The following is a 20,692-nucleotide window of genomic DNA, read 5'->3' as shown; positions in this document are numbered from 1 at the left end:
ATATGGTACTGGCTAAGAGATAGAGAGGAGGATCAATGGAATAGACTTGGGGTTAATGACATCAGCAAGACAGTGTATCATAAACCCAAAGAGCCCAACTTTTGGGACATGAATCCACTATTTGACAAAAACTGCTGGGAAATTTGGAAAACAATATGGGAGAGATTAGGTCTAGATCAACATCTCACACCCTACACCAAGATAAATTCAGAATGGGTGAATGACTTCAATATAAAGAGGGAAAGTATAAACAAGTTAAGTTAACACAGAATAGTTTACTTGTCAGATCGCTGGGAAAGGAAAGATTTTAAAACCAAGCAAGAGTTAGAGAAAATTACAAAATGTAAATTAAATGGTTTTGATTATAATAAACTAAAAAGTTTTTGTACAAACAAAAACAATGTAGTCAAAATCAGAAGGGAAACAACAAATTGGGAAAAAATCTTTATAACGAAAAACTCTGACAGGGGTCTAATTACTTAAATTTACAAGGAGTTAAAGCAATTGTATAAAAAATCAAGCCATTCCCCAATTGATAGATGGGCAAGAGACATGAATAGACAATTTTCAGGTAAAGAAATCAAAAGTATCAATAAGCACATGAGAAAGTGTTTCAAATCTCTAATAATTAGAGAAATGCAAATCAAAACAACTCTGAGGTATCACATCAAACCCAGCAGATTGGCTAAAATGAAAGAAGGGGAGAGTAATGAATGTTGGAGGGGATGTGGCAAAATTGGGACATTAATGCATTGCTGGTGGAGCTGTGAACTGATCCAGCCATTCTGGCTGGCAATTTGGAATCATGCTCAAGGGGCTATAAAAGAATGCCTGCCCTTTGATCCAGCCATACCATTGCTGGGTTTGTACCCCAAAGAGTTCATAGATAAACAGACTTGTATGAAAATATTCGTAGCTGTGCTTTTTGTGGTGGCAAAAAATTGGAAAAGGAGGGTATGTCCTTCAATTGGGGAATGGCTGAACAAACTGTGGTATATGCGGGTGATGGAATACTATTGTGCTCAAAGGAATAATAAACTGGAGGAGTTCCAGGCGAACTGGAGAGACCTCCGGGAACAGATGCAGAGCGAAAGGAGCAGAGCCAGAAGAACATTGTACACAGAGACTGATATACTATGGTAAAATTGAATGTAATGGACTTCTGTACCAGCAGCAATACAATGACCCAGGACAATTCTGAGGGATTTATGGTAAAGAATGCTACCCACATTCAGAGGAAGGACTGCAGGAAAGGAAACATATAAGAAAAACAACTGCTTGAACGCATGGGTCGGGGTGGACATGATTGAGGGTGTGGACTCGAAACTACCACACCAATGCAACTACCAACAATTTGGAAATTGGTCTTGATCAAGGACACATGACAAAACTAGTAGAAATGTGCATCGGCCATGGGTGGGGGGATTGTGGGGGGAGAAAGGGAAAGGAGGAGCATGAATCATGTGACCATGTTAAAAATGAATATTAATAAATGTTTGGATAAAAAAAAGAATATGTGAAGTAGATTTAGATTTTTTAAAGGAACATTGGAGCCAGCTTGTAAAAGACCTTCTATTACTTGATTAAGATTTCTAGTCAAGTTCAATCTAAGATAGATTTTTCTAGTTTTGAAGAGATTTTTCTAATCTGGAGAGGGAAGGAATCGAAAGGCAGATTCCGCTATAGGAAGTGATTGCTATAGTTTAGGAAAGAATTAAGGAGGTTCTTAAATATAATAGTGACAGTGAGAATGAAAAGAGGTGCAGAGATAGGAAATATATTATTAAATAATATGGAAAATACTAGGAAATTTATTTAATAATAATTATATGATATTTTGCAATTCATATTCTTTCCTCCTTCCCAAGAGGTTATGCAATATGATATGTTATCCTTCATGTACTACATAATACATATTTCAATGTTTCCCCTGTTGTGAAAGAAGACACATATCAATTACACTAGAGAAAAATTCACGACAAAAATATGTTGCAGAATGGGATGCTTCCATCTGCATTTAGACTCTGTCAGTTACTTCGGTGGTGGTAGATAGCCTTATTCGTCATTAGTCCCTTGGTGTTCCCCTGGATCTTTGCACAGAAAGTAGTTAAGTTTATTACTGTTGATCATTATCTTTTATTGCTTTTACTGTATACAGTGTTCTCCTGGTTTTGTTCACTTCACTTTGTATCACTTTATATGTCTTTCAAGGTTTTTTTTTTTTTTTGTGATTGCCTTTGTCATTTCTCATGGCACAACAGTATTCCATTACAATCATATGCAGTTTGTTCAGTCATTTTCCAGTTAATGGACATTCCTTCAGTTACTATTTCTTTGACACTACAAAAAGAACTGCTATTATTATTGTGTGATACTAGTACATCCTTTCCCTCTATCTTTGATCTCTTTGAGATACAGACATAATAATAGCATTGCTTGATCAAAGGATGTGCACAGTTTGATGGTCTATTAGGGATGGTTCCAAATTTTTCTTCGTAATGGTTACATCAGGTTGCAGTTCCACCAACAGTGCAATAATGTCCCATTTTCCCCATAACTCCTCTAATAGTCATTATTTTCCTTTTTTGACATATTAGCCAACCTACTAGGTGAAAGCAGGTACCTCAGAATGATTTTAATTTGCATTTATCTCTTTAATAATCATTTTCAGTATTTTTATATGACTAAAGAAAATTTTAATTTCATTATGTGAGAATTGCTTGTTAATATCTTTGGATATCTTGCCAATTGGGAATGTTTTGCTTTTCCTAAATTTAACTCAGTTTCCTATATTGAAAAATGTGACCTTTGTCAGAGATACTTGCCATAAAAATTTCCCTAAGTTGTTGTTTCCCTCCTAATCTTATTTGCATTGGTTCAGTTTGTGCAAAATCTTTTCATTTTAATGTCATCAAAGTTATTTCTTTTACATTTCATAATGTTATGTCTTTTTTAACATGAATTCTTCTCTTACTCATAGATCTGACAAAGAAACTATTCTTTGCTCCTCCAATTTTTTCATTTTTCAAAATGGACTAAAGCCTTCATAAGTATATCTTGACTTTCTAGTGAGTTAAATTTAAGTGAGAAAGAGTTGCATAAAGTCACTGACCTTGCTCATGCTGCAAGAGCCATACAAAATTAGTGGAAAGACAAATTCAGGAAGACTGGCAATGGTGTGAGATGCAGTGAATGACTAAAATTCTTGTTTTCTGATCAAGATCTAAGCATTCCACAGTGTCTACTTCAGACACTTCTATGGCCATTGGAAAAAATTATTCTCATCCAAACATTTTACCAAGGAAAATCTTCACATGCATGGGCAGATAGAGAGCCAAGTCTAGATTCAGGAGGATTCAAATTCAGATATGACCTCAGACCCTTATTAGAAGTTTGAGCCTGGGGTAGTCATTTACCTTCTCTTTTTCTCAGGTTCTCATCAGTAAAATATAGATAATAATAATATCTAAATCTCAGGGATGTTGTGAGTATCTAGTGAGATATTTATCAAAGAAATTATTATATTGCCTGGAACAGTAGTTCCTATAAAATGTTATAGTTAATATTACGAACAATATTTTATGGTAAAATTAGGATTTTTTCTGATAATCCCTCAATTCTTCTATTTACTTTGGTCAGACTTAGGCTAGGTAAATAAGTATACTGAGAAAAAAAGAAACTACTTGGCAAGTTGTTAGGCAGATATCAGGATGCCCTCAAATAAATGGCTTATGTAGAAATGCATTGATGGGTAAATTTGGTTTATGTCTCAGCAAGCCTGATACAACATAGTGTGAGCTGTCAGGGTACTAAGGGAGATAACCCTAAGATGTATATCAAAAGGATTGAGGGAATTTTCCTGAGTTTATATCAGAAAGTCAAATCTGTGAACATTTATTATAAGCCATTAAAAGACCACATGTGGACCTGGAACTCTCTCCTAAATTTTCATTTTTTGTCCAAGGAACACCAAGTAGTAGAAACAACAACTACCAAAAAAGAGGCAAAATAAAATGTTCTTTTTCCTGCTGTTTTTACAGACACATGAATTAACTCATTTGGAAGAGGGTAGTTACTAATTTACTCAGCACAACAGTATCTTGAAAAGTCTCAGCTGGGAACAGAAACAATCTTTTCATGAATTGTTGTTCCTGCCAGCCACAACAAGATGTAGAATTTGAACTTCACTTTTAATGGGAAATTAATCATTGACTTAAATTCTCATTTTCCACACTAAGGAAGTATATTGAATTTGATCAAGTGCATTGCTTTCCTATCTAGAACTGATGATTTAAATAGCCCCAAAGTGAGAAAATAAACAGTGTATTAGAATGCTATTTTCTTTATAGCTACCTATCTTAATCCTGGCTGGACCTTACTCTTTGTGAGTTTTTTCTTCTCCACATAAAATGGAACTCAGAATTTATAAGTTTTGAATAATAAGGAAAGCTATCTACTGCATAACACATTAAAAAAATTAAAATTTGCATGTAAGTGTTTGGCATCCAAGAAAACTGACAGAAACCTATAAGATAAATTCATTCCCCAGTAGAGAACTGTGGAAGGTATTGTGGGAGAAATAAGGGAGAAATAAGAAGGAGGTAAATTTAAAAAATTTACTACTATAAGATTCTTAGCAAGTTTCTCAGATAAAGGTCTCATTTCTGAATTGTAGAGAGAACTATGTCGAATATAAAAGAATACAAGATATTCCCCAATTAATTGGTCAAAAGATATGAACAGGCAATTTTCAGATAAATAAATCAAAGTTATCTTTAGTCATATAAAATTTTTTCAATCACTATTGATAAGAAAAATACAAATTAAAATCCCTAAATCTATCAGATTATCTAATATTATAGGAATGGAAAATTATGAATGTTGGAAGGGAACTGGGAAAACTGAGACAGTAAATTACAATTGATGGAGTTGTGAATGTATTCAACCATTCTGGAGGGAGATTTGGAACTATGCCCAAAGAGTTATAAAACTGTGCATACTTTTTGTCTCCAGAATACCACTTTTGTTTTGTATCCCAAGATAAAAAAAATAAATAAAAAGGAAAAACATCATTATGTATAAACATATTTATAGCACTTCTTTTTGTTGTGGCAAAGATTAGGAAATTGAGAATGTCCATCAATTGGGGAATGACTGAACAAGTTGTGGTTTATCATTGTGATAAATTACTATTTTGCTATAAGAAATGATGAGAAGGATGATCTAAGAAAAACCTGTAAAGATTTTATGAATTCATTCAAAGTGAAATGAGTAGAACCAGGAGAACAAAAAGTGCAGTAATAACAACATTGTACAATGATTAATTGTAAATGACTAATTTATTCTCACGAATATAAGGACTTCTAATTTTTTTAAATGCTATTCACCTCCAGAGAAAGAAATGATAGATTTTGAATACATATCAAAGGATACTTTTAATTTTTATTGTTCATCTTTCTTTATGTCTGTTTTCTTTTACAATATGAGTAACATGGGAATATATTTTGTATAATATTTTGTATGATTATGCAGGTATAATTCATATTAAATTATTTGCTGTCTCAGGCAAAAGGAAAATGGAAAAGAGAATGCTAAATTTGAAAATTTTAAATGTAAATGTTAAAAATTGTTTTGACATTCATTTGAGAATAGTAAAATATTTTTAAAAATATTTTTTACAGTAGGTGCCTTCATTTACTTTCCTCTCATTCTTTTCTTTAATCCCTATAGTCTGGCTGCTGATCTTATCATTCAACCTAATCTCTCTACAATGCTAATATGTCATAATTGACAATTCTTATGATCTTTTCTCAATTTGTCTCCTTTTTGAACTCTGAATCTTTTAATACTGTCAGTATGCTCTTCTCATTAATATTGTCTTCTAGCTATGCTTTTGTGACGCTATTTTGTTCTGATTTTTCTCTTACATATCTGACTATACCTTCTCAGTCCCCTTTGCTTGACCTTCATTTCTTCTATGCTGAGTATTACTGTTCCATTAAGGCTATGTCCTGAGACCTTTTCTCTTCTTTCTCTATATTCTTTCATTTGGTGATCTCCTCTGTTCCATAGATTCAAATGCCAGCTTTATGTTGATGATTCTGGTATCTACTTCTCCAGTCTTCTGCTGATCTCTAGTTTCTCCACAAGATTCTTTAACTCATCATGTCCAAGACTGAACTTATTTTTTTCCCCTAAATCCTCCTTCAGGAACTTCCTTACTACTGTTGAGCACAACACCATTCTCCTAGTCTGCCAGACTTGTGACCTAATTGTCATTCTTAATGCCTTATTCTCTCCCACACCATGTCAAAACTTTTACCAAGGTCTGCCAAGTTTGCCTTTGTAATAGGACTCAAATATACCTCCTAAAATTCTTCTTTGGCACTGCTATAATCCTGGTATAATCCCTAAAATCCCTCAGTCCTCGATTACTGCAATAGCCTGATTATTTTGGCCTTTGTATCTCATGTCTGTCTCCTTTCCAGGTCATCAAGAATTCAGCTCACAACGTTATTTTTCCCAAACTCAAATCTAACTGAAATTTCCCTACCTAAATGATAAACACTGTAGGCATAGACTATCTCCTCCATGATCAAATATAAAATCTTCTCTATGGCATACAATGAGCTTCATAACTGATTCCCTACCCTGATCTTCATATTCTTTACACTCTATAATATCCAATGACATTGACCTTCTTGTAAATAATTTAAAGAACAAGACTTCAACTCCTAACTCTGAGCATTTGTAGGTGTTGTCTTCAATGTATAGAATGCTCTCCCTCCATATTTCTAACTACTGTCTTCTCTGGGTTCCTTCAAGATGCAGATACAACTTTATCTTTCCATAAGCCTTTCCATATCTCTCTTAATTATAGTGCTTTCTATCTATTGATGCTTCCTCCCTCAATATATAGTTTGTTCATATATAGTTATTGTATGTTGTCTGTGCCATTAGATTGTAAACAACAAAAGAGTAGAAAATGTCTCTTTCCTTTTTTTTTATCTTAGTGCTTAGCATAGTACCTGATTCACAGTATGTCTTTAATAATTTTATTGACTGACTGATTTTCACTAAAATTAAAATTAAAAATATAAAACCCTAATATATGTAAAGGAAAAACAAAATATATTCAATTTTCGTTTTTAATTTTAAATATCAATATAGTTTCCATTTTCATGGTTGAGACACCTGTAATCATCAGTACAAAGAGTTGTATTTTACATACATCTCAAATATTCTTAATATCCCTGATTCTATTAACCTTTTTGCATCTCAAGTACTTAATGAATTTCAATATGAAAAAAACATAACAAAACAAGACTAGTTATTATTTTATTGGGAGTAAGGTAGGATTAACATTCACTGACTGGAATCAAATGCTATGAATTTATATTTTGATATCTTGACATGTTTAGTTGTTATCATGTTACAAGTTAACATCACAAAATAATTTGATTTAGATAAAAAGTAGATGTTTGCAGTGTAACCTAAATTTATTAACAAAAATCATTACCCTACAGTCAAGTTCAGGGATCCATATGAAAAGATAACATAATCACCGCCAACAGTAGAGAAAAGGAAAGCTCAGTTTTTATAAGATTATCAATAAAAACTCAAATGTTGTTTCCACTCAATTAGATGGTTATGTTGACAGCTACACAGTTCAATATTGAAATACAATTGTAGGCTTTGAGCCATAAACCTTGTAGTTTTTCAGTAATATATTTCAGGTTTTCCAATTTTTTTGGTTTCTTAATATTAGGATTTTAAGCATGGTTTGATTTAGTATCCTATGTAGCATAGAGTCTAAATTCTTACTTGTGTTTGTTATTGATTTTTTTTTTAATTTTAAACCCTTAACTTCTGTGTATTGACTTATAGGTGGAAGATTGGTAAGGGTAGGCAATGGGGGTCAAGTGACTTGCCCAGGGTCACACAGCTGGGAAGTGTCTGAGGCCGGATTTGAACCTAGGACCTCCTGTCTCTAGGCCAGCCTCTCAATCCACTGAGCTACCCAGCTGCCCCCTGTTATTGATTTTAAAACATCTTTATTTGGGGTGCTTATCATGATTATTAACTGTTTGATGAAATGAATTTTACAATTAATAATTGCTTTGCCAATACTTAATAGAACTTCAGTTGCCAGGAAAAAAAATTAATGTGCCTCTTGAGTGTGGAAGTCACAGAGTAGGTAGTAATTTGGCAGAACTTAACAATAAAATTCCTTTGTGTGCAAATCTAGATAAAAGAACCCTTTTAAGTTGAATGTTTCATTCATATCCTGATACTCAGGACTTACAAATTTTAGAAATGTAGCAATTTAAGAGGGCTAAAACTAATAGTTGTTTCTATTATACATCCAAGAGTAGACATAGATTCATTTATTATTAATATGTGCTTTAATACATATGTTCATTTTTGATTATAAAATCTCAGATTTAGAAGGGACAACAAAGACATGCTTATTCACCATGATATCCCTAATAATGTCCAATATTTGACATTCATTCAAAGCTTGAAGGCCTACAATAAGGGGGAACACATTACTTTTTAAAGTAATGCTTTCATTTCACATTTTGATGGCTATTTTAATTCTTATGAAAAGAAGTCCCCCCCCGCCATCTTAAGAACAAAACAAAATAAATAACAATAACAGGAAAAAACAAAAGTATGTCTCTCAGCTTTCTGCCACTCATGGTTCCAAGTCTATCCTCAGAGACCCAAAAGAACAATTTCCACATGATTACCAATCAAACACTTAATTTACAATTCTCACATTCCCTCATTTTGAGACTTTTTCCTCCAAGCTAAATAGTCCCATTACTGCAGTCCTGCTACAATCATTGATTAGTTTAGCTGCCTTATCCTGAGCAAGTCATTTATATATCTTTCTTTCCATTTACTCTTATTTAAAATGTCAGTAATAATAATTCCTTCTTCAAAGGGTTGCTGTGAAGCCCAAATGATATATTTTATTTATTTATTTTCAACTTTTTAAATTACATGTAGAAACAATTTTTGACATTTGTTTCCTGTCATTTTCCTATTCAGACTCTTTCTTTCCCTCCCTCTTATATCTCTTCTTTTCTTTTCTCCCTGAGGTGGTAGTCTGATACAGATTATAACAGTTGCTTCATACAATATATATGAAAATGCACCTCGTGCCATGAAAGAAGAGTCATATCACACAATAATAAAAACAGCTCATAAAGGAAATAAAATGAAAGATTATACGCTTTATCTAAATTCAGATTCCAACAGATCCCACTTTGTTTCTATTATCATTATTTTTTTTTCTATTTTGTCATTTTATTTTTTTAGGTTTAAATATTTTATTTTTTAGAAAAATTTCCCATGGTTACATGATTCCTGTTTCTACTTTCCCCTTCTTACCCCCTTCTAAACCCCCCCCCATTTCAACGTGCATTTCCACTGCTTTTGACATATGTGATCAATCAAGACTTATTTACATATTATTGATAGCTGCATTGGTGTGGTCATTTACTGTCTACATCCCCAACCATGTCTGCATTAACCCATGTCTTCAAGCAGTTGTTTTACTTCTGTGTTTCCACTCCTGTAGTTTTTCCTCTGAATGTGGGTAGCATCCCTTTCCATAAATCCCTCAGAATTGTCCTGGGTCATTGCATTGCTGCTAATACAGAAGTCAATTACATTCGATTTTACCACAGTGTATCCATTTCTGTGTCCAATGTTCTTCTGGCTCTGCTCCTTTCCCTCTGCATCAATTCCTAGAGGTCATTCCAGTTCACATGGAATTCCTCCAGTTTATTATTCCTTTGAGCACAATAATATTCCATCACCAGCAAATACCACAATTTGTTCAGTCATTCCCGAATTGAAGGGCATATGCTCATTTTCCAGTTTTTTCTCATCACAAAAAGCATGGCTATAAATATTTTTGTACATCTCTGTTTATCTATGATCCCTTTGGGGGTACAAAACCAGCAATGCTATGGCTGGATTGAAGGGCAGGCAGTCTTTTAGAGCTCTTTGGGCATAGTTCCAAATTGCCATCCAGAATGCTTGGATCAGTTCACAACTCCACCAGCAATGCATTAATGTCCCAATTTGGCCACATCCCCTCCAACATTCATTACTCTCCCCTGTTATCATTTTAGCCAATCTGTTAGGTGTGAGGTGGTACCTCAGAGTTGTTTTGATTTGCATTTCTCTAATTATTAGAGATTTAGAAAACTTTCTCATGTGCTTATTGATAGCTTTTATTTCTTTATCTGAAAATTGCCTATTCATGTCTCTTGCCCATTTATCAATTGGAGAATGGCTTGATTTTTTATACAATTGATTTATCTCCTTGTATATTTGAGTAATTAGACCTCTGTAGGAGTTTTTTGATATAAAGATTTTTTTCCCCAGTTTGTTGTTTTCCTTCTGATTTTGGTTGCATTGTTTTTGTTTGTACAAAAACTTTTTAATTTAATATAAACAAAATTATTTATTTTACATTTTGTCATTTTTTCTAACTCTTACTTCATTTTAAAATTTTCCCTTTCCCATATATCTGACAGATATACTATTCTATGTTCACCTAATTTTCTTATAGTTTCCTTCTTTATATTCAAGTCATTCACCCATTCTGAATTTATCTTGGTGTAGGATGTGAGATGTTGGTCTAAACCTAATATCTCTCATCTTGTTTTCCAATTTTCCCAACAGTTTTTGTCAAATAGTGGATTTTTCTCCCCAGTTGGGCTCTTTGGATTTATCATACACTGTCTTGCGGATGTCACTTACCTTATGACTGACTTGCCATTGTTAGCCAGGGACTCTCTCAGCTTTATCCTCATTCCCAGGGTCTGTCTGCACTCTTTAGGTTCCTGAGGTCTCAGGTCTACTTGTTCTAAGGGTCAAGACTACTGGTGGTCCCCTTGCTTGTTCCTCTGCCTGAAGCTCCTTTAACAGTCTCAGGGCACTGCTTCCACAGTCATGTACTCCTTTGCACTTGGTCCCCACCCAAGGTCCACGCCTGGGCTCAGTGTCCGCATCTGCACCTGAGTCCGTGCCTGTGTCCAGGCCTGAACTCAAGGTCTGTGTTCAAAGTCTGGTTCTTTAGCCTCTTGAGGTTTTAAGTCTTGCTTCTCACAGGAGCAGGTCCTGGTGAGCTGCCAGAACTTAATGAATGCCCCAAACTTGCTCTGGCTTTGGCACTGTAGGTGGTATGTAGGGGAGAGGATTGCTCAGCTTGCTTTTAAGTGAGAGCTATTTCGCCCCTTTATAGCAATGAAATGGCCCAATCCCACGTACCTTCAATGCTGCACCATGTTGTGGGGTCCCCTTTGTTCTGGATTTGTTTTTATGTCCTCTTGAGGAGTCCTGTATGTGTGGGTTAGGGGAGGTTAAGCAGCTGCTTTTTACTCTGCCACCATCTTAACCAGGAAGTCTTGGTAAAATTCACTTATGAATCTATCTGGCACTGGGGACTTTTTATTAGGGAATTGTATGATTGCTTATTCAATTACTTTTTATGTGATGGGGTGGTTTAAATATTCTATTTCCTCTTTTGGGTATAATAATAGTTTACAATTTTAAAAATTAATCTATTTCACTTAGATTGTCAGATTTATTGGCATAGAGTTTGACAAATAGTTCTCAATAATTATTCTAATTTGCCCTTTATCTGTTGTTATTTAGTCTTTTCCATTTTGATACTAATATTTTGTTCTTTATCTTATTTCTTAAATCAAATTAACCAAAGATTTATATTTTTATTTATATTTCCATGAAACTAGCTCTTTGTTTTATTTATTAGCTTAATTCTCTTTTTACTTTCAATTTTATTAATCCCTCTTTTGATTTTCAGGATTTATAATTTGGTATTTAATTGAGGGTTTTTAATTTCTTTTTCTATTTTTTGGTTGCATTCACAGTTAATTGATCTGTTCTTTCCCTATTTTACTGATATAAGTAAGCATTTAGAGTTATTCATTTTTCCTTATGTACAGCTTTGACTACATCCCATGAATTTTGGTATGTTTTTTCTTCTGTGTCATTCTCTTTAATGAAATTATTATTTATTTCAATGATTTGTTCCTTAACCAATTCATTCTTTAGGAAAATATTATTTATTTTCCAATAATTTTTTTCATTTTTTTGCTGCCTTTGTTGAATGTGATTTTTATTATACTATGATCAAAAATATGAATTTAGTAATTTTGCTTTTCTACATACTTTGATGAGGTTTTTAACGCCTAATATTTGGCCAGTTTTTGTGAAGGTGCCATGAACTTCTGAATATAATGTATATTCCTTTCTATTCCAATTAAGTTTTCTCCAGAGGTCTGTCATATTAAACTTTTCTCAATTTTTATTTATCTTTTTAAGGTTTTTCTTATTCATTTTTTTGTGATTTATCTACTTCTGAGAAAGGAAGGTCATCCTTCTTGAGATATTCCTTAGTAAAGTTTTATCATCTATTTCCTCCTATAACTCCTATAACCACCATTAGGAATTTGCATATTATGTCATTGGTGCATATATTCTTAGTACTGATATTTTCTCATTGACTATGGTGCCTTCTTTCAAGATGTAATTTCCTTCCTTTTCTCTTTTGACTAAAGCAAGTTTTACTTTTGCTCTATCTGACACAATCATGATTGTTACCCCTGCTTTAAAAACGAAACAAAACAAAACAAAACAAAAACTTTGACTGAAGTATCCATCATAGATTCTTATCCAGTCAATTACCTTCATTCTCTGTCTCCCTGGCTCAAATACATTTCTTGTAATAGAATAGTTTTTTTCATGTGTCTGTTTGGGTGAGATAAATTTCTGCATTCTTTATCTCCCTTCCCTTTTCTCTCAGTGCAGTCCTCTTTTTCATCCCTTGATTATATTTTTATATATCATGCCATCCTAATCAACTTTCTCCTGTATCATCATTCCATAGATATTAGTAACTGCTCTAATACTGATAAAAATTTTAAGAGTTACAAATACTATATTTCTATGTACATATATAAACAGTATGACCTTACCAAATCCTTAAATTTTCTCTTTCTTGTTTTTCTTTTTTATGCTTCTCTTGAATTTTGTATTTGATCATTGAATGTTCTGTTTAGGTCTGGTCTTTTCATCAGGAATGTTTGGAGAAAATAGCCATTTCCTCACTGAATGAATAATGTCTAAGTAGGTGCTAAGTAGGTTACTCTAGATTATAAACAAAGCATATTTGTTTTCCAGAATATCATATTTTAAGCCTTTTTATTCTTTAATGTGGAAGTTTCCAAGTCTTGTGTAATCCTGACTGAGTTTCTGTGATCTTTGAATTGTTTCTTTCTGACTGTTTCTAGTATTTTCTCCTTGACCTGGGAGCCCTGGAATTTGGCTATAATATTCCTGGGATGTGTCATTTGGGGATGTATTTCAGGAGGTGATTGGTGAATTCTTTTGCCTACCATTTTAGCCTCTCATCATTTATTTTATTTTGTTTTATCATTTCTTCATATCTCATCAAGCCATTAGCTTCAATATGGCCAATTCTATTTTTTAAGACACTTAAAAAACTTAAAAAAAAAACCTCTTATTTTCCATCTTAGACCAAGGCAGAAGAGTGGTAAGGGCCAGACAATGGAGGTCAAGTGACTTGCCCAAGGTCATAAAGTTAGGAAGTATTTGAGGCTAGACTTGAACCCAGGACCTCACATCTCTGGTCCTGGCTCTCAATCCACTGAGCCACCCAACTGCCCCCTAGAAACTTTTCTTCATTATACTTTTTTAACTCTTATTTTCTCATTTGGTCAAATCTGCTTTGCATTGTGTTTATTTCTCTTCACCATTTTCCTATGCTTCTTATTTGATTTTTTAAATCCTTTTTCGGCTCTTCCATAGCCTGTGATGAATTCTCATTTTTTCTTTGAAATTTTGTGGTAGCTGCTTTGATCTCACTGTTCCCTTTTGAGCCTGTGCCTTGCTCCTCTTCATCTCCATAATAATTTTCCAACTTTAGATGTTTTTATTGTTGTCATTGTTATTATTTGTTTGTTCATTTTATGAACCTTTTTCTTGACTCACTTTTATCTGGAATGTGGGCTCTGTTCTCAGGTGAAAGAGAAGACTTTTTTAAACTTCAGTTTTTCCTTAATGCTACCCTTAGCTTTAGTTCTGGGTTTCTGCAAGTTTTGATTCTTCTAAGTTTGTGTGATGATCTGTGGGCTGGGAGTTCTGAAATATACCTTTCACTGGTGATTCAGTCTCCCTCTGGAACTACTACTGTTGGCTTCCAGGGCTTAGCGCCCTGAGAGTTCCTTTGCGCTGGGACTTGGAGTCTCACTTTAAGGCTTGGGCCCAAGTTTTGGGCCTCCTTGTGTTTTTACCAAGGTCAACCTTTTTGGGGACAATATTGTACTGAGGTTCAGGTCTTCTCTGCATGCTTGGATAAGGGTTCTGGGCTTCCTCTTGGGTTCACATCAGCTAGATGCACTGCAGACTTTCTTGCACTGGGGTTTGGGACTTCATCTTAAACTCAGACAGGGACACAGACATACATTAGGCAGGTGAACTTCAAACTGTCTTGAGCTAGGGCTTGGGATCTCACTGCAGGTTTGCCCTAGGGATGAAACTTCAATGGGTTGGTGAAAGATGCTGTGCTCTTGGCTTATGCAGGTTATCAGGGTCTCAAAGTTGGCAAAAGCCGAAGTCAGAACCTTGAGCAGTAGATGTGGGGAAGGGTTGGGGTTGCTGTTGGATTGCCCAGTACTCTTGGTGTAGTCTTCTGTGGTTTGTGCTCCTCTCTCACCATAGTGAACCAGACCCTTTCTGTCCATCTTTAAAGTTTTCTTCCTGTAGGAACATTGATTGCTTCATTCCATCCCTTTGTTGGCATTGTCACTCTAGTATTTATTTGGAAGCATTATTTTAAGGTTACTTTAAGAAGATCCTTAGCTTTCTGTGCCTCTGTTCCACCACCTTGGCTTCACTTCTTCAAATAGACTCGAGTTAATTCTCAAAGGAAACTGGGCAGATATACATACATTAGAAGAACAATTCAGGCATGGGAGTACCTAGTTGAAAAGAAAAAGAAAAAAGAATGGAGAGTCACCTTAAAGGAACTGTAAATAGTCAAATGGATTATGGAGTACAGGGAGGTGAGTAGGATAGAAGAAAATGGGAAAGGTAAGAAATGTCCAGTTTTTAAAGAGATTTATATGCTAAACAATGGAGACTATATTTAATGCTAGAGATATTAGGGACCCACTTGACCTAAATGAGGGTGAGATTATACTTTCAAAACATAATTTTGGAAGCTGAATACAAGGCAGGTTGGAGAGAGGAGAAAATTTAAACATCAAGATGAGATTGTGGATATATGAGTGGATAGAAGATATAAATCATATTTGAATTTGGCACCTCTGAAGTAAAATCTGTATTATAGCTGTTGATGCTTTTACTTCTAATTTTGTAAATGCTTCATGTTTGACACTTGATGATGTTCGTGCCATTGTTTTCTTTTTTTTTAATGAGAATAGCGAGTGTGTCTCAGGAACTATAGGACTGAGTAGTAGAAGTTCATCACTGCATACCAGAAATAACCTTATTACCCTAAAAATTGAGTTGCAACTGAATGGTCATGGTCTTGGCTCTATGGTCTTGGGCCCTAATCTTAAAACCCTCTAGTTTGGGTTGAATGAGCTTACTGAGAGAAGGAAGAATGGGTGGTATTCTTTGGTAGAGCCCACAGGTGGCATGAATCAGTCATCATCATTCTGTGAGCTACTATTAAATAAAATACAATCCCAGGACTAGGGAAGAGGTAATGATAATATCAGCTGTCACTATGAGATTATCTATCTTGTGCTGAACCTGGGTAGAAATATCATGATATTCTAGATTAATATTATTGAATATCTCAATGATGCAAATTTCTGAGGAAGACTGTATGGTACACTTTCAATTAACACTTAATTTTTCACAACCTGAAAATTTCTAAAATGTTCATTCTTTGAACTAGATATCATGCTGGGTAAAGGAGACTCATTTATTTTATTTTTCCAATATGCCCAATATGAGGGATTTAGACTAGCAGAGATCATCATTGTACATTTGTATGTTAATGTTCCTTGGTAATCATCTTTGAAGACTGAATATGATTAACACCTCACATCATAAACTCGAGAAAATATTCAACACTTGATAGGGATGGAAACATCTAGTACAATGTAAAAACATCTGCCCAGGAAATTGTTTCCCAAACACTGAAAATTATAAGCAATTATCAAGAATTTTACCTTACTATACTCATAACTCTGCTTTAGTGACAGCTTAACTGTCAGTAAGCTTCATTTTTCAAAGCTCTGATTTTTGGATAATCACCCTATGCTTATGATTCATATTACTTCATATCCCTTCTTGAGATAGGTAGAAAAAATCTCAATAGTAGTTTTTAGGAAGGTAATGAATTCAGAAAATAAGATTTTTTTTTAAATTGCTAAAAGGATATTTACTTAGGAAATCATTTCAAACTTTGAGTAATCTAATACCATGCAGGTCTCTGCTTTTGTTATGTTTTGTTTTGGGGGAGGTGGCAATGGAGGATACAAGTGAATACTTTAAAATTATAGTTGTTATTAAAGACTATTTATGGAATGTGTTGGGACCAGGTTGCCTACCTAAGGGATCTAATTATTACATTTTTATTGTTAGCATTTATAGATTGGAAATGTTAAACTCTACAAACTAGGGCTTGATTCCTTGTTTTGTATACTTAACATATCTATATCTTTTATAATCTTTAGCTTCCTCAATTCAAGTCTCACCTCTTCAAGCCTTTTTTAATCCCACTTTTTGTTAATAGCCTTCCCCTCTCCCTTAGTATTTTCTTGCATAACTCATCTGATTAAATTTTGGTGTTTCCTGAGGAGAATGCAAGCTCCTAGAAGTAGTAGCTATACTTTTTTCTCTTTGTAATATTATATTATTGAATTGAATTGTATTTATTCATTTTCTCTGCTTTAACTTTTAGTTTTTAATAAGTTGTACCCATTCCCCAAAGTTGAAAAGCAAAGATGAAAGATTATCAGCTCCTAAAAATAAAATAATTGGAATACATACTTATGTATAAAAAATAGCAATACTTTGTGCTTTCTTAAAGTTCTCTTCATACTTTGAGTTACTTTGGGTATTTTGGCTTATAGCTTCAAGAAGGAAGGAAGAGGTTGTTATGATGATAATAAGAGATAGTTTGGAGAAGCAGATAAATGTTTTCAGGGCCAAATAGAGCTTTAAGTCAAGAGCCAGAGATTGACAGGCTACAGTGAGGAAAGGAGGGGGTAAAACACTCCTGGTTCTCAAACCCCTCCCCCTCTAACTGCTTCTGTTTCAGTTGGTAATGAAGACAGGAATAGGATTCTTCTGGTAAGTTTCTGATATGGCTGAAACCCCAATAATGTTCCTTTTCATTAATTTATATTCCTCTCAGGTCAGTTAGAGGAGATATAACAGCTAGCTATCTAACTGTTGAGGACAGAGGAGATCTTAAACTGGCAGCCAACAGGATTCAAACTAAATATACAGACTGAATTGTAAGTATCTTCCCAAATAATTATCAGGCACAGATTTGAAGGTAAAAAGTTATATTAGGAATTAACAAGGAAAATTAGAGAAGTTAATGAAGGTATTTGAATAAAGGAAAGGTGACCCTGAACTGTTAAATTGATGCCCCCTTCCCCCCTCCTCACTGGAGGGGAGGAAACACTTAACTAAAACTGGCTCTCTTGCTATAGATAAATATCTTACTCTCTAATCACTAAGTAATTATATTAATGAAGAATAGTAATAATAAATAGGCTAACTCTCTGAGTAGAAACCACTGGCTTATGCTACAATGGTTTCTCGGGTGAGACCCCAAGTCAGGAGAATCAAGCAGAGTGTCTGCTCACATCCATTCCCACCAATGAACTGTCTCCAACCCTTCTCAACTGCCCCTCACTCAAAGTTCTCCAGGCGGAGTCCTCTGGAATTCTGGGTGAGGCTCTCCCTGTACCTTTGCAGGGATTCCATGCTTTGCATCTGCACACAACAAGGTCAACCCCACTTTAGCTTGTTGAAGGAAAATACTCTAGGAAAACATGAGATATCTATGATTATTATACTCATTTTATAGTAGAAAAAATTAAATTGAAAAATGTTGTCATTGTCAAGAGCCGTGCAACTAGTTAGAATATTGAAGAGACATAAGCTCTCCCTTTCATTCTTGCTAACTCTGCTTTGCCCCCATGAAGAAAATTGCATTTATCTCCTTCAATGTGAAGAAAGTCCTAGACCAATGGACTTTGGGCTAGGAATTCTGTTTATATGACATTTTAAGGGTTAAATGTTTTCCACAAAAATCTTTGAGACAGATAGTAAATGTATTGCTGTCGTCATTCTTCAGATGAAGCAGCTAAGACTCAAAAATTAAGTGACTTGCCTGACATCACACAGCTAATAAGCTTCATGATTAGAATTTTAAACTACATCTCTCTTGTCTTGATGTCCTTTATACTTTCCACTACAGCATTAAACTCCAAATTAGGAAATCTAATCAATTAATATAACTGTACAGAATGTCTAAATCTGGTCATTCTTTTGGTGATTTGTCCTGAATTCACTATTTCCTCTATATAGGTTCTAATTCTACAGATACAATCTTCCTAACCTTAAACTAAATGGCTACAGAAAAAAAAATTACTTAAGGAGATGACCCCTAAATAATATTGCCACAATATCTCTGGGTATGAAATATTTCACACCATCTCCAACAAGTAACAATCTAGCCTGTGCCTAAAAACCTGTATTGAGGGAGGATAAATACCTCCTACAGCAAGCCCATTCATCTTTTGAATAGGAATAGATTACATCTGGGGACAGATCTAATGACTTAGAATTTATCTTCACATCTCTACCAAATCTGCCTTTTACAAAATTCCATTCATTGCTATTAACTTCTGTCCTCTGAGACTCTGCTGAACAATTAAAATTGCTTCTCATAAGGCAGTCCTTCAAATGCTTGAAGACGGTTATTATGTTATTCTTAGATGTTCTCCAGTTTGCTGTTTATTCAGTTTAGTCATATCTGACTCTTCATGACCCCAGTGGAGTTTTCTTGGTAAGGATACTGGAGAAGTTTTCCCCCCTCTTCTGGATCATTTTACAGATGAGGAAACTGAGGCAAACAGTGTTAATTAACTTGACTAGGGTCATATCACTAGTAAGTATCTGAGCAAGACTTGAACTCCTGGTCCTTCATCCAGTGTGCTATCCACTGCCTCATTCTCCAATTTAAGCAATCTTATCTCCTTCAAGTCAATCTCATATGGCATCATCCTAGTGTTAATAGGAAAATCTAGATTCAGAGCTTTATTCTGATTTAAAAAAGGCAAAACTTAGGATAAAATATTTAAAGGCATTTATTAAAAAACACCATGACAGAAAAGTGATGGTAGACTAGCCACTAAGAACTAACTGTGGATTAAAGATGAAGGCTGCTTTTAAAAACAACTTTTATTGGTTGTCTTCCTCTGAAAGCTCTCTAGCTTATTGTTTTATTTAACATGTGGTACCTAGAACTGAACAGAACATTCTAAATCTGACCTGACCACGGTGAAATAGGGGGAAATTATTACAGCCCTAGTTCACTGTTCATTAGGATAATGAACACTCCCATTTTTTTTCTTTTTCACATAAACTGCCACTGAGCTCTGTGTGTCTCACATTCTACTTAGGAACATGAGTCTTTTTATCTCAAATAAGGGGTCATTTACTTATTAAAATTGATCCCCCTAATAAAAGCAGGGCTTGACCTAATTTATTGCTTATTGTAAATGGTATTTCTTCATGTTTATTTATATTTGAACATACTAGAAAATCTTTATGGAATAGATTCTTTAAATTTGTTAAATATATAATCAATTGTAGAAAAAACTAGATTATTATTTTACAGAATGTAGAATACAAATACTCATAATGTTCTGTAAATGTGTCAAAAACAATTAAATTGCTTTCATTTATGGATGAGTATATGTTAAAGTCTCATACTATTAATATTATATTAGTGTGAAAATTTACATATAAGCACAGGTCAAAAAATTAATATCTTGCTCATCACTTTCTTTTCTCCTACTAACACTAATATTACTGCTGCCTCCACCACCTCCTGTAACAACCTTTGCAATCTTCAAAGTGATAGCAATTTTCTTGGATCCAAGTTTCAATGGAGGCTAATATCATCAGGGTAGCTGGGTAATGAAGCTAGCTCAAAGTAGCTCTTGAGAGTTGAGTATTAAATTTTCAGTATGAGCACTTTTAATTCAGAAATCTTCAAATGTTGATTGTCTAGACTTAAGAAAATCATAGTGACATTGTTAATAAAACAAATTAAATTTAGAAATGTGTTATGGGCACCATTATTTTTTCTTCTAGGAAGAAGGTTGCTGAATATTTAGCAGAATATCCCTGCAAATACAATATGCAGAATTTGGTGGAAACAATTTAATGTAGGCAGCGAATGGACACTTTGGATAAAGTGCTGGGCCTGAAGTCAGGAAGACCCAAGTTCAAATCTGGATTTGGACACTTACAAGCTGTAGGATCTCAGGTAGGTCACTTAAGCCTATTTGCCTCAGTTTTCTCAACTATAATAATGGGAACTATAATAGCACCTACCACATGG

This window comes from Gracilinanus agilis, chromosome 6 (assembly GCF_016433145.1).
Source record: "Gracilinanus agilis isolate LMUSP501 chromosome 6, AgileGrace, whole genome shotgun sequence".
Taxonomy (NCBI): domain Eukaryota; kingdom Metazoa; phylum Chordata; class Mammalia; order Didelphimorphia; family Didelphidae; genus Gracilinanus; species Gracilinanus agilis.
Note: the sequence above shows the minus strand (reverse complement) of the source record.